At 41.5% G+C, this 16,193-nt stretch overlaps 1 protein-coding gene across 2 annotated transcripts in view; it reads left to right on the forward strand.

The window, feature by feature from the left end:
• The first annotated feature begins 5,554 nt into the window (after window positions 1-5,554).
• Window positions 5,555-16,193, forward strand: part of CALD1 (caldesmon 1) — a 242,129-nt gene continuing 231,490 nt past the window's right edge. The window contains exon 1 of one of the 2 annotated variants that reach the window (XM_070754281.1): window positions 5,555-5,754. The gene's annotated coding sequence lies outside the window, so the exon portion shown is untranslated. The remainder of the gene's footprint in view (window positions 5,755-16,193) is intronic. The other variant, XM_070754282.1, reaches the window with a different exon arrangement.

The raw sequence follows: 16,193 nt of genomic DNA on the forward strand, positions 1-16,193 counted from the left end.
TTAATTATATTGTTAATTCAGGTTTAATTCTTTTAAAATCAAACTTAGTTTTGGTCTTGACCTATTCATTTCTTGTCTTGGTCTTCTCCAATGTATTGGCGTGTGACCCTAATGCAACGCTCAGACTGAAAGTAGCCCACTCATACCCTGTTTCCCCGATAGTAAGACACCCCCAATTGTAAGACGTATCGGGGGTTTCAGGGGGGTCGGCTAATATAAGCCGTACCCCGAAAGTAAGACATATGTCTTACTTTCGGGGAAACACGGGGGGTATTGCCACCTCCCTCTCATCTAGCTGCGCGCCGCCTCCTGCCCACGTCCACACCGTCCCTCTCTCCATACGTTGCCGCGCCATCCCCTGCACTTGTCACTGCCGCCTCTGCAAATTTACTCGGGCACGTCCCTACTCCAAAGAAACCTCCCCCCCCATCACAGAAGGTAAAACATATGTCTTACTTTCGGGGAAATACGGGGGTATTGCCACCTCCCTCTCATCTAGCTGCGCGCCGCCTCCTGCCCATGTCCCCCCCCTCCATACATCACCGCGTCTGCCGCCTCCGTCTGATCTAAATGAGCGCCGCCTCCTGCCCACGCCTGCGCCGTCCCCCTCTCCATACGTCACCGCGTCGTCCCCTGCACTTGTCATTGCCGCCTCTGCAAATTTACTCGGGCACGTCCCTACTCCAAAGAAACCTCCCCCCCCGCCCGTCACAGAAGGTAAAATGCATATACACTAAAAAAAACACATTTTACACAGTTTTTTTAGCTGTCAGTGCCCCTTTAACAATATAAGACATACCCTGAAAGTAAGACATAGTGGGGCTTTTGGGGATAAAAAGAAAGTAAGACACTGTCTTACTTTTGGGGAAACACGGTAGTTGGGCACCCTGACATAGATAGAGGTGGGAAGAACAAGTTTAGTTTAGTTTGTTTAGTTTAGTTTATTTAGATTTGTATGCTGCCCCTCTCGGAAGACTCGGGGCGGCTAACAACAATGAAGAAAACAATGTAACAAATCTAATATTAAAAAGTAATCTAAAAAAACCCCAATTTAAGAGACCAATCATACCAACAAGCATACCATGTATAAATTCTATAAGCCTAGGGGGAAGGGAGAAAAAATTTTCAATTCCCCCATGCCTGATGATAGAGGTGGGTTTTAAGGAGCTTGCGAAAGGCAAGGAGGGTGGGGGCAACTCTGATATCTGGGGGGAGCTGGTTCCAGAGGGTCGGGGCCACCACAGAGAAGGCTCTTCTCCTGGGTCCCGCCAAATGACATTGTTTAGTCGATGGGACCCGGAGAAGGCCAACTCTGTGGGACCTAACCGGTCGCTGGGATTCGTGCGGCAGAAGGCGGTCCCGGAGATATTCTGGTCCGATGCCATGAAGGGCTATATAGGTCATAACCAACACTTTGAATTGTGACCGGAAATTGATCGGCAACCAATGCAAACTGCGGAGTGTTTTAACACTTTTCCACAGTGTTTAAAGAAAACAAAAAAAGGAGGAATCAAATCAATTTTTTTTTAAAAAAACCTTGAGGTAACAAAATGAAGTTTAACAGACAGAAGAACAAAGGTTTTCATTTAGTCCCATGTTTTTCAATCCTGACTAGGTTTAGATATGTGGACTTCAACTCCCAGAATTCCCCAGCAGGCTGAGGAATTCTGGGAATTGAAGTCCACAAGTCTTGAAGTTGCCAATTTTGGAGAGCCCTGACTTTAAGTATACCATTGAGTTTTGGGGACAACACTTTAAGAGTGTTCAGAGGAATTGGAATAAGTTAGAGAAGGGTAATGAAAAATCATTAAAAAAACCCCAAAGCAAAATAGAAAATCTTGTCTGGACTATTTAAATTTAGATTGCCCATGGAAAGAATTGGGGAAAAAAAATACATTATGGAAGTTTACTGAAGAAAATTATTCTCTTGGCCTTAGTATGGTAAGTAAATATCAGAATGAAGGGCCTTGGCCAACAAGCCTTTGCCGATGCTTAGCGGTTTAACTATGGAGGGAATTTATAAATATCTAAATTGAGCAACATTTCCTAGCCAAAAGGATGTACTATTTTTTTAAAAAGTAAGATGGTCCAGCATCCATTCCTCTAAAGACTTCAGCGGGGATTAAAAAAAAAAAACAGCTGCAAAATTATAACTCTGTCAACTCTTGAAATAGCATTGGGCTTTGAAATAGTTCAGGCAGACCCAGTTTTATCCCTTCCGTGAATAGGGCCAACTTGTAACAATCAGTTTAATAAAGATATCTCTCTCACACAATATAAATTTCTCAAATATAAAACCAACCAACCAACCAACCAACCAACCAACCAACCAACCAACCAACCAACCAATTCAATCAATTTAATCTGTAGTTTACCAATTGACTGGGAAAGGATAGGATTGCTACAGTTTGCTTCCACCTAAATTTAATCTAGATCAAAGTCATCAAACTGGCTGGATGATAAAGATAATCCTCATTTTACAAGAGATGGTTCCATGACCTTTCGAAGTTAAAACAACACTGAAAAAGTGACTTATATCTATTTTCCACACTTATGGCTGTTATAGCATTCCCGTGATCATATGATCAAAATGCAGATTTATTTTATTTTATTTATTGATTTTGTCCATTGCACAATGAGAGTTATATTGGGTATACATTTAGTAAATTTAGTGCATAAGTGCACCAGTGTGCCTTCCGTCCCCTGTCCAATTGTCTCTCCTTATCTCATTTATCTTTTCTTCCTTTCAAATATGTTCACCTATACTTTTATATCTTTTCTCTTATTCTTTTCTTTACTTATATTATTACATATCTTTCTTTTCAATGTGTATTTTGTATTGGACAAAATAAATAAATAAATACAGTAATACCTCGTATTACAAACTTAATTGGTTCCGGAAGTAGGTTCGTAAGGTGAAAAGTTCATAAGATGAAACATTGTTTCCCATAGGAAACAATGTAAAAGCGATTAATGCGTGCAAAGGGGAAAAAACCCGCAAAAGGGCGCTCCACTGGGCGCCGCCGCCCAGCTGTCACCTTTTAAAACAGCTGGGGGGCTTCTCGGCGTTCTCCTGAACCCGAACCCAAACTTTTCGTGTTCGGGTTCGGGAGGCCGCCGAGAAGCGCCGCCCTCCCGGCTGTCACCTTCTGAAACAGCCAGGGGGCTTCTCGGCATTCTCCTGAATGCCGAACCCGGAAGTTCGGGTTCGGGTTCGGGTTCCAGAGGCCGCCGAGAAGTGCCTGGCTGTTTCAGAAGGTTACAGCCGGGTGGCGCCACTCGAAGGAGCACCGTTTTTGCGATTGGTGTCATCGGTTTCGGCCGATCTGGAGGCTGGAAAGGAGGTGAGGAATCCCAATAGGGAATTCCATGGGCGGAGCTTTGACATCACGAAGACGTCCTTCCTGGAGGCCACTTGGATCCTACTTTCAACTTGTGCATTTCATTGAGGAAACAATGATGGATTGGGTCAAAGTCTCCCTCACCTACAGCTGTCAAGCTTCCAACCAAAATCGAGTGGTGTTTCAAGGTTTTTCTTTCTCCAGACAAATGCAAAGTCTCCAGTTTATATTTCTAGCAACTACGCATTCCGTCCAAATGCTGGTGGGTGTCTGTGAACCATGATCACACCGAGATCCGTTCAGATGTTTCGGACACCTCTTAGAAAAGGGTCCAGCCACAATAAACACTTTCTGGAGTGGCTGAGGAAGGAGGACGGTGGGAGGTTCATGGCAGCCGTCGCTTGCATTTCTGCGAATACGTGAGATGAGCAGAGAATACACCACACACACAAACCAAGTCAAAAAATATGATGGCGGTTGCAAACTACTTTGCCTGGATTGTTATCTCAACAAAGCGAACAGAAACCGGATGTCTCCCTTGCCCAGGTTTGTGAAGATGTTGTCTATGTGCATCATCATCATCATCATCATCATCATCATCATCATCATTTATTAGATTTGTATGCCACGTGGAATTAAGGAGAAATGTCCGATCAGTGAGAACAACTAATTGGTGGAGTTCCTTGCCTTTGGAAGTTGTGGAGGTTTTTAAGAAACACTGGAGGTTTTAAAGCAGAGATTGGGCAGCCATTGTCTGAAATAATATAGGATCTCCTGCTTGAGGAGGGGTGGGATAGAAGATCTCTAAGGTCCCTTCTAAGTTTGTTATTCTGTAGATCAGGGGTCCCCAAGCCAGGCAATTTTAAGATTTGTGGACTTCAACTCCCAGAATTCTCCAGCCAGCTGTGCTGGCTGGAGAATTCTGGGAGTTGAAGTCAGCAAACCTTAAAGTTGTCAAGTTTGGAGACCTCTGCTGTAAATGGATGGATGGATAGATAGATAGATATAAATGATAGATAGATAGACATATATGATAGATAGATAAATAAATATAAATAAATGATAGATGATAGATAGATAAACAGATAGATATAAATGATAGATAGATAAATAGATAGATATAAATGATAGATAAATAGACAGACAGACAGATATATGGTAGTCCTAATAATTAGTCCTAATCATTAGATGAGAGTCCTAATAATATGTCTGAAAAAGTTATAATCAGGAATATAACAACAACAACAACAACAACAACAACAACAACAACAACAACAATAATAATTTATTAGATTTGTATGCCACCCCTTTCCGGGGACTCGGAGTTGTCCACAACAGACAATACAAAATACAAATCCAATATTAAAAACAATATTTAAAACCCTTATTAAGAAACAATCATACAATCCAAACAAATCAAGCATAAAGCGAAACAGCCGAGGGGTATGTCAATTTCCCCATGCCTGGTGATATGTTTTCTAAAAGCGTATATGCCATAAGAAATAACCAAGAAGGGTTTTTTGGAGGGAGGGAGGAGGGGGGAGGAGAAAAATGTTTAAAGTTGCACAAGCAAACAGAAAATCTTGTTCCCTACTCCGAATGTTTTCAGAGTCAACTTCGCCATCTTTTGCACCCTCCTCTCTCCTTTTGTTCCCAGCCAATTCTGCGTGATAAAGGACATTCTTTCGAAACATCTGGTGTTCATTTCCAAAATATATACTGTGTCGTTTCTATTTTGTTTGTGGCAAATGGCTTCCTTGATGTTGTTCTTCCCTGCATTCTCTCCAGAAGGAAAGTATCGGTAAATAGCTGGATCCGTTGTCGTTTTTCTCCCTCCCTGTCCAGGTTTTTAAACAGATTTCAATTTTTTTTCTGAGCACCTCCATTTGCGTTTAAGAAGTGAGCCTCTTTCTCCAAGATTAACATTTCTTATGATTGCTCTTGACAGAGCATTTACTTTCAGAGGCCCTGGGAAGGATAACCAAAAAAGTGCATGGAATAAGACAATTTTGGCAGCCTGTATGAATTTTCAGAGGTTTTTTTTTTTTTTAGCTCTTGGAGGGTTTTTTTTAATTTTTTTTTTCATTTTATGAGCAGCTTCCTGAATGTGACTGGAGAATGACAGGCATCTCTTAGGCTGGCTGACCCTACCTTTGGCTGCAGCCAAGCCATTGGCTGCTTTTTAGAATAAATTGAGGACAATGCCGGCCACTGGCTGCCGATTCCAAACATCAGGGATATGTATCCACTTAGCACTCACTTTTGGGAGGGGCCAAGGAGGAGTGCAATTTCGTGAATTGGGCTTGTGGGGTTTAGAGACAGTCAGAGAGCCTGGCTTGTACAGTAGTGTCCTGATCTGGACAGCCACTGCTGCCTTCCAGCACTGACCAGAGAGTTGAGCTTTGCTACAGAGGTAAGGGCTTAAATATGCTCTCATTGAAAGCAAGACAGGGCGCCTTGCCGTTGTTCCATTTTTATTTTTTTTTGCAATTCCACCGCGGATTGTTTGCAGAGGAGTTTTTGGTGTGGCGTCAAAGGGAATCAGCAAGGATGGAGGTTTTTCCTGAGTTAATTCGGCCACTTTTGGTTAACATTCTGTCTCAGGAGAGCGACAAATCTCTCGTATGGACGTGCGTGCAATCACCCAGACAGATGTTTCTCATGCTCAGAGCATTATCTCCTTCGCGGAGAGAGAGGTGGTTGCATTTGATTCAGTGGCACATCTGGCATTGCAGTTCAGCCTTCCCCTTTGAAAAATGTGTCTGTTGCTCAGCCTTGACACGAAGGTGTGCAATTGAACTCCGAGACTTTCGGAGTTTTTATTTTTTAAACAGGAGAACGGTGTTTGTGTGTTTGTATGTGTGTGATGCCCAAGTCAAATTCCAAAAAGCCACATAGCAACAAACCTCGATTCAGGGCAAATTCTGGTTAAGATTAAGGTTTTGATATCTTGTTGAAATAAATGTCTTGTCCTGCCAGGCTGTGTTTTATTAGAAAGAGAGATGGTGGTGTTGGTGGGGTGTGTGTGGAATTTTGTTGACAATAGAGTCCATCTGTTTTTAATTTCTACCCTTGCTCCCCAACAGCCAAAACATTTCTGGTTCATGCAAGAAACTGTCCATGGGTGATTCTCTTGGACAGTCACATTTGTATATGGGTGAGGCAGGTTTTCATTCCAGAAGGAGAGAAAGTAGAGAATTTTTTTTAAATTAAAAAAAAGTTGGAGCATTTTAGAAACATAGAAGACTGACGGCAGAAAAAGACCACATGGTCCATCTAGTCTGCCCTTATACTATTTCCTGTATTTTATCTTAGGATGGATATATGTTTATCCCAGGCATGTTTAAATTCAGTTACTGTGGATTTACCAACCACGTCTGCTGGAAGTTTGTTCCAAGAATCTACTACTCTTTCAGTGAAATAATATTTTCTCACGTTGCTTTTGATCTTTCCCCCAACTAACTTCAGATTGTGTCCCCTTGTTCTTGTGTTCACTTTCCTATTAAAAACACTTCCCTCCTGAACCTTATTTAACACTTTAACATATTTAAATGTTTCGATCATGATCCCCCTTTTCCTTCTGTCCTCCAGACTGTACAGATTGAGTTCATTAAGTCTTTCCTGCTACGTTTTATGCTTAAGACCTTCCATTTTTGCCATGCTCAGAGTATTTAACAGAGCAGAGAGCATTGATAACTTTACACAGGGCAGAGTTTGTTCAGGCTGATCATGATGATAATAAAAAAAAAAGAATAGTGATAGAAGATCAATTGAAATGAGAGCAGAAGGGTATTTCTTTTCCTTGTTCAATCACAGCAACAGGAAGTTTTGTTTAGCAAGTTTTTGATGGGCTCTCAAGAAAAATATTTTCTATAATAATAATCACCATCACCATCTTCTTCTTCTTCTTTTTGGGAGGGGGGCATAAAAACAATATGAGGAAAAATCTATCAGGAATTTCTACGCAAATGCCTTTGCAATTTGAGCGACAGAAGAGTTGTTATTGGACGACACCAAGTTCTTTCTCTGCAGCCTTTATTAAAATCGAACTTTTAGGTTTATTTGAAGGGCACAAAGCATCGGTATTCACTAATGTTCTTTTTGGTTATCAATGTCTTCTCTGTTGTTCTTATTTTTAAACCGCGTTCTGTACACTCTTTCTTAATATTTATTATCCTCAATTCTGCCAGCTTTCCATTGGTCCATTTGCAAGGGCATCCTGCTTTCAGGGGATGGTTTTGAAAAGGGAAAGCATCATCATTTTTGAGTTACAAAGGAGATGACAATAGCAATAGAATTTAGACTTATATACCGCTTCACAGTGCTTTACAGCCTTCTCTAAGCAGTTTACAGAGAATAAGCATATTGCCCACAACAATCTGGGTCCTCATTTTACCCACCTTGGAAGGATGGAAGGCTGAGTCAACCTTGAGCCTACTGAGATTCGATCTGCCAAACTGCTGGCAGCCGGTGATCAGAAGAAGTAGCTTGCAGTGCTGCACTCTAACCACTGCGCCACCGAGGACAAGTATGTACAGGTAGTCCTTGACTTACAACAGTTCGTTTATTGACCATTCCAAGGGACAATGGCATTGGAAAAAAGCGACTTATGATCATTTTTCACACTTGCAACCATTGGAGCATCCCCTTGCTCACGGGATCAAAATCCAGATGCAGTTTTAGCATCCTACGATCGTCTCGGGTGACCTGCTTGCAAGTAAAGTCAATGGGAAATCCAGATTCACTTAACAACCCTGCAGTGGTTTGCATAACATCTGTAGCAAGGAAGGTTGTAAAACGGGAGGAAATTCACATCACAAATGTTTCACTTAGCAGCAGAAATTTGGGACTCAAATGTGGTCATAAATCGAGGATTACCTGCACACTATTGTGAATTTATATGACAATATTGAAGAACCATCAAGCCTTATGATTTTAGGATAAATGGTTCTTCAATTTATTTATTTATTTATTTATTTATTTATTTATTTGTCCAATACACAAATACATAGGAAGAAAAATAGACATGTAGTAATATATATAAGGGTAAAAGTGAACTTAGAGGAGAGGATATATGAAAGAAAGAAAATACATATATGATAAGTCAGAGAAAGGAAAGACAATTGGACAGGGGACGAAAGGCACACCAGTGCACTTATTGAAGAGCCGAGGGTGGCTCAGTGGTTAGAGTGCAGCACTGCAGGCTACTTCAGCTAACTGCTTCCAGTAGTTCAGCAGTTCAACTCTCATTACCAGCTCAAGGTTGACTCAGCCTTCCATCCTTCTGAGGTGGGTCAAATGAGGACCCAGATTATTGGGAGCAATATACTGAGTCTGTAAACCGCTCAGAGAGGGCTGTAAAAGCACTATGAAGCAGTATATAAGTCTAAATAAGAAAAAAATGTAGGTAGCTGTGATAGACCTTGTCCCACTGCCTGAGAATGAGAAGGTACAAAATAATGGTACCATCAGAGATCAGGTTAGAAGCAACTGGTCTGAAGAGGAAGAATGTCAGGATGAGGGTAATTAATGTCCGTTTGAACATTAAATCATCCCGGAGGTGATGGATTGAGAGTGCAGTCATTTGTTCTCAAAGCAAGATTTCTTTTTATTATTAAAAGTACAAAATTAAATATGTCACAATGTTTTGTCTGGGTCGCTCCGGAAGCTATGACCAACCCAAAAAGATAAGCCAGACACACCGGTAGAATCCAAACACAGTTTTATAATGGTAAAGAGAAAAGAAGCCAACAGAAAATGTCCTTACAAATCAGGAAAACGCTGGAACTCCAAATAGATACATGAAGGCAATTGTTCATACAGAAACACAGGACCCTTAATGCCAAGACGAGGCTGTTGAGATAACAGACATACATCTCCCACGGGTCTTCAAGACTGCTGGGCCACGAGCCAGGAACAGAAATGCTGAGAGACAATGCAGATAACCGCAACTCCACTCTGATAACACTCCACGCTGCCGAAAGAGTTTGCCTGCCTTATAAACCCTTCCCTGCTAATGAGGACCACAACCAACCCCCTGGTGTTCCTCATTCAACGCTGATAATATTTCTTCAATTGATTTCTCCTTTGATCTATGCGTCTCTGTCGCATACTAATGATAGCTTGTGCTTCGTCATCCAATGACTCCAGAGACTCCAGAGAATCCAAGCTACTGGCTTGAGAGAGCCCCTCCCCAGGGCTCCCAGGCCTTTCTTCCTCGTCACTTTCCTCTCCGCTCTCATCCTCCCCCGGGCATGGAGCCAGCAGAGACGCAGCTGGTCTTTCATCTGACTCAGGCTGAACCACAACACACAAGGGAAAATGAAAAATACATCTTCACATGATGGCAGCTAAGACAGGAATGAACATAAAGCAAAATGGAGACAGGCATAAAGACGGACGTGAGGTATAATGACGTAGCAGGATTTTACATCATAATAGGAGGATCTAATAAAACACACACAAAGTTAACTATTTAATTACTGAATGTCTCTGGGGCTGTCAATATTCAGCGTGACAAAGAAGCCCAGAACCATGAGGTGTGTAACCACCATGTCCTATTCCTTATAGCAATGTTTCCCAACCATGGCAACTTGAAGATGTCTGGACTTCAACTCCCAGAATTCCCCAGCCAGCGAATGCTGGCTGGGGAATTCTGGGAGCTGAAGTCCAAATATCTTCAAGTTGCCAAGGTTGGGAAACACTGCCTTATAGTATCAGCTATTGGAATTACAGCTTCTAAACATTAGAAGTGTCCTCAGATTCTGGCCTGGCCTCATCGATCCATGCTGGCAATGGGTTCATCCTGGTTAGGAAACACTGTAAGCATTTTGCTGTTTTAAAGCTAGTGAGCAAAATGGTTTTCCTGCTTTTTTGATTGTGCTTTTTCTCAGCATCTCTTGGCTTGAACTCTGACTCAGTTCTTGGTTTACTGCCAACAGCTGCCTATAACTCAGCTTTGAGAATGAGTGACTTTAGACATTGGCTTGGAGTAAAGGGTTAACCCTTTTGTACCTGCCAAAGCAACCCTGTTCCGAATTATGTTTCTTAACCTTCCGCAGCTGCTATTTTCAGCAAAATAAGTTTGTTTGGGCCACGGCTAGTTGCATTGTTCAAGTATAAAGCCATTATTTTTGAAAGCAGACACGGAGTAAGTTCTTTGCATAGTTTGGAATGTAGATTCTCTTGGATGCTTTGAGAGAGGTTAGAATTTTTTAGAGAAGAGCAGCCAAGATTTTATTTATTTTATTTATTTGTCAAACAAGTATAGTATTATAGTACATATTAACATAACATAACATAAGTAGAACATAGTAACAGAAAGGATAATAAGACAATAGGAAAGGGACATTAGGCATAAGATACCTGGAAACACAGTTGTATCTATTTCTTTTGCATTACAACTTAATCCCATGTGTCTATGGAGATTCTTGGTCATTCAGGTCTTATGGTCATGAGGTGAAGAAGCTCCTTGGATGAGAAGTGAAATGCCTTCAAAGAAAAAGGTCCAGTTGCCTGTGACAATATAAGACCACATTTAGTCAAAAGAGATAAGACTATAAGATAGAATGAACTTTATAGCAATTTAAGAAAACTGAGCTACTTGCCTAATCTGTTATCACACTGATTGTAAAAAATATGACTTTAATAATCGAGTTGTTGAAGCGTGGAACTCATTACCAGACTCAATAGTGTCAACCCCTAACCCCCAACATTTCTCCCTTAGACTCTCCACGATTGACCTCTCCAGGTTCCTAAGAGGTCAGTAAGGGGAGTACATAAGTGCACTAGTGTGCCTTTCGTCCCCTGTCCAATTGTCTTTCCTTTATCTCATATATCATATATATTTTCTTCCTTTCATATATCTTCTCCTCTATTTTTACATATTATCTTTATATATATTACTTCATGTCTACAGTGATCCCTCGATTAGCGCGGGGGTTACGTTCCAAGACCTCCCGCGCTAATCGATTTTCTGTGTTATAGTGGTGCGGAAGTAAAAACACCATCTGCGCATGCGCGCCCTTTTTTTTCCATGGCCGCACATGCGCAGATGGTGGAGTTTGCATGTGGGCAGCGGGGAAGACCCAGGGAAGGTTCCTTTGGCCGCCCAACAGCTGATCTGCTCCGCAGCGCGGAAGCAGCGGGGAGCCGAAGATGGAGTTTCCCCGTTGCCCAGGCAAAGGGGAAATCCCATCTTCGGCTCCTCGCTGCTGCCGCGCTGCGGAGCAGATCAGCTGTTGGGTGGCCAAAGGAACCTTCCCTGGGTCTTCCTGCTGCCCAGGCAAAGGGGAAACCCCAAGAGAGCCAAAAGAGCACCGGGCCGGTTGGTTCCCAACCAAAAGAGTTTACCCCGATTGTCCTCGGTGGGGGAAAACAGCGCGTCGCCAGGCTCCCCATCTTCAAGAGAGGCGCGACGGCTAGCCAGGATCCACGCAGGGGAGAAAAGGCGCACGCTCCCAGCCGCTGCGCCCCGCTTGGAGAGCAGCGGCGAGCAGAGCACAGAAGACGACGAGGCTTTCGAGGGCTCCAAGGCGGGCGGCGGTGCGTCCTTCGAGCACACCGGCGGCGACCCCAAGCTGAAGGCGGCCACCACACACACACACACACGCCGCCGCCATCCACCCCGCCGGGTTCCCCGCTTGCTACCTCTTCGCCTTCTCCCGCCTCCGAGGCCGACCAGCCCAAGCCGCAACAGACACACACACACATACACGCACTCCCTCTCTCGCGCTCACACAGACGCACTCAGACAGAAAAGAAAAAAAATCCCCAAAAGAGAGGGACAAGAGGCAGGCACAAAGCGGGGGCACAAGGAGAGCTGCCTGGCAGAGGTTGCTTTTTTTCTTCTCGTGGGCAAGTGGAGGAGGGGAGAGAGAAGGAAAGAGAGAGAAGGAAAGAAAGAGATGAGAGAGGGAGGAAGAGAGTGTGAGAGAGGAAGAAAGAGAGAGAGAAATGATAGAAAAAAGGGGAGAAAAAAAGAGAAATGAGAAAATGATTGAAGCAGAGAATGACAGGAAAGAAAGAGAAAGAGACAGAGAAGTGACTCTTGGTGATGACGTATGACGTCATCGGGTGGGAAAAACCGTGGTACAGTATAGCAAAAAAAACGTGGAGTATTTTTTAATTAATATTTTTTGAAAAACCGTGTTGTAGCGTTTCGCACTAATCGAGACCGTGCTAATCGAGGGATCACTGTATTCTCTTCCATATGTATTGTGTATTGGACAAATGAATAAATAAAAAAATAAAATAAAATAGAATAGAATGTCTTCTATTAATGACGCAGTAGAGTCTTTTGCCTGGCATTGTCACAGTCTTTATCCTTTTCTGAACCTACCACCTGTTCTCCAGTGATGAGCATGGTTTATTTTGTGGGTGTGGCTTGCTGGCCATGTGACTAGGTGGGAGTGGCTTGCTGGCCATGTGACTAGGTGAGAGTGGCTTGCTGGCCATGTGACTAGGTGGGAGTGGCTTGACAATTATGACTGGGGTGGCTGAAAGGTCATGTGACTGGGTGGGTGTGGCTTACCGACCAAGATAGGTTTTCAAATAGGTGCTTGGACTCTTTTTCAGTTGATTAAGTCACATTATTTGAAAAGCCACAAGAAGGACACATGATAGACAGCATTAATTGTTGAGGAGCACAGTAACATTTTAAGGGTTTGTACTGAACCCACAAGGTTCAGTGTGATAACAGATTAGGCAAGTAGCTCAGTTTTCTTTAATTGTTATAAAAGTTCAGTTCTAAATAATGATTAAAATGATCAAAGCATTTATGGGTTAAAACATACTATTTAATTATTTCCTATTTTAAAAATAATTAAGGATCATACTAAGTGTTGTGGTTGGCTCTAGCCCAGCTCCTGCCCCAGGGAATGTGGAGGTGGATGCAGGGGAAACTTCAACATGTCACAGGCCTGTGTTATTGCCAACAGAATCAGTTCAGAGTTTAGTTTCCTCGGACGAAGAAGAAGGTGGGAGTGACTCGGCAGAGGAGGGCTTGGCATACAGCCCAGGCAGTCAATCTCCATTATCTTCCATTGATTCGGATGAAGACGTCTTGGACCCACGCAAGCGCAGAATTATGCGTAGAAGAGACCAAGTAATGACATATTACAGGAAATAAGAGAGGCCACCTGTGTTCAGGTGGGGCTCCAGTAATTAGGGCTGCTGCTATAAATAGCAGCATGTGGGTTTGGCCATTGTGGAAGAATATCTGATTGCAGTTCTTCAGGAATCCTGTGTTGCTGTTTTCTGGACTTTGTTGATTTTTCACACCTTTGAAACCAAAGCAGAGCAACGTGTGTATGTGTCTCACTTTGTTGGAAGAAGAAGGGGTGTGAAGTTTCTTCACAGCTGCTAGCTAAGTACTTAATGACTGCTTAAGGGAAATTGTACGGACTACCTGGTTGTTTTGGGATAAGTGCTCTTTGCAATATAAAAAGAGTGCTTAGTTTATTTTGAATTTTGTGATAAAGAACATTGTTTTGAATTTCCAAATGTGTGTGTGTCTGAAATTTGTATCTTTGAATTTTCGGGAGGCTCCTACCAGAGAGCCCGGCAGAACACTAAGAAACATAGAAACATAGGAGATTGATGGCAGAAAAAGACCTCATGGTCCATCTAGTTTGCCCTTATACTATTTCCTGTATTTTATCTTAGGATGGATCTATTTTTATCCCAGGCATGTTTAAATTCAGTTACTGTGGATTTACCAACCATGTTTGCTGGAAGTTTGTTCCAAGGTACTAGAGAAGGAAGGACAATTAAAAAACTATTAAGTATTCAATAAATAGGGCACAAACTTACTACCCCCATTTGCAGTTTGAGGCTGCCACAGAGATATTCAATTCTCTTTTGCTGTTTTCTATGACAGCTTTTCCTCCCCAAGGCAACCTCAAGCGAATGCTAAGCTTTCTCTTAATACGACTTCTGCTGCCCAACTATCTTCTTTTCCCCATAACTTCTCTTTTATCAGATCATGTGGTTCCGTAGAAGTCTTCCTTCCATGGTTCCCTCTTCATCTTTTCCTTATCCGTGTGTATTGTGTTTCCAACTGGCTGCCAGTGGTGTTTGTGAACATGCAAACTTTTCTGCTTTGGGTTATAAATAGTTGTTATCGTGATCTGCTGATAAGCCCAGTGATCTCACCATTCCAAGCACCGATCTCCAATTGTATATGTAGGCTGCCTGCCTGGAAGCCCTTTGTCCATGAATGGAAGAGATCCAGCCATTTAAAAATGAATGGAATGGATAAATGAGTTTATTAATATCCTTTAGTCACTATCAGAAAGGGACGAACCAGCAAATAAATAATCATTACTATAGAAACTAGTACAGTTAACTAGAGATGGAGTAGAAAGAATGAGCCCGAATTTGTAAATGCTACTTTCAAATTCCATCTGCCAGTTTAAAGAAACAAAAAACATGACATTATCTATTTATCCCAGCTGACTGTACTTTCAAAACTTCAACTACATAGATATTGATCTTAAACCCGAGATATACCTTCTGGCTATTTTACCAGATAGTTTTGATAAAGAAGATAAATATTTAATTATACATATAATTACAGCAGCTATGATTGTATATGCACAATGTTGGAAATTGAATAGGATACCAATGGAAAGGGACGTTTTGAGAAAAATTATGGCTTGTGCAGAGATGAGTAGATTGATTTTGAAAATTAAAGATAAACGAGACTCAGATTATTATAAAATTTGGGGGAAGTTTTATGATTGGGTAGAAAACTAAGAGATACATATGTATTTGTAATTGTTTAATTTTGGAAAAATTGAAACATGAGAATTTGATTTAAACTTTGCAAGCCAGATGGCAAAGAGGAGAAATGATGGTAGCACTATATAATAATATAATACAAAATTTACTTATTGTTTAGATTTTAAACATATAGAACTTTATTTTATGAAGTAAGATGTTACATGGGCAGGATCTACAGTATATTGGAACTCTTTTCTTTGTTTCTTTTAAAAATATCTTTATTAATTATTTACATTAAAAGAAATACAGAAAAAAAAGATTTGAAGATTTGACTGTGTTATAGAAGTTTAAGATTTTAAATATTTTTTTTTATTGACCCAGTCATACCATCTACTCCAAGTTTGGTAGAATTCAGTAGTGTCTTTTTGTTGAATTTCCAATGTCATTTTATTCATCTCCGCAATTTCATAAAATTAATTGCTGCTCCATAGGCACATGATGGTACAGCATTGTATTGGTCACATGAATAGAAATTACACCTATCTTGGACATGGGAAAACTAGAAAGATGAAAGAAAGTAAGTCATGTGTTTTAAGAGTAAACCAACCAGCATGTTGATGGGCTGTAGCACCCTGTAGTTCCAGTCAAAAGCTCAGATAGGATGGAATGCAAAACATTTCCTGACCGTCATCATTCTTGTACACTTCATGGCGCTTCAGTGAAAAACAGAAATTGAAGGCAACTTGATGAATTAAAAGCAATGTTTCTTAATCTTGGTTACTTGAAGAAGGGTGGATCCTACAACCTGGCTGGGGAATTCTGGGAGCTGAAGTTCATACATCTCCAAGCAGCCAAGGTTGAAAAACACTGACTTAAAGCAACCCACAAAAATGTACCAACGTGTAACACACCCAAAACTTTTTAATTTAGAAAGATGGATGAATCTTTGGAGAAGAAATTTGCTGAATATTTGCAGTGAACCTACCGATGAGTCTAATATTTATGATCTCAGCAGCTGGAAGTAGGAAATCAGTGGGAAAGTACCCTACTTGGAAAAGATATTTCTCAGTGGAAACTTTTGCTACATATTTTTCTGCTTGGCTCATGCAACTAATAAATAAATAGAGA

This window comes from Erythrolamprus reginae, chromosome 6 (assembly GCF_031021105.1).
Source record: "Erythrolamprus reginae isolate rEryReg1 chromosome 6, rEryReg1.hap1, whole genome shotgun sequence".
Taxonomy (NCBI): Eukaryota; Metazoa; Chordata; class Lepidosauria; order Squamata; family Dipsadidae; genus Erythrolamprus; species Erythrolamprus reginae.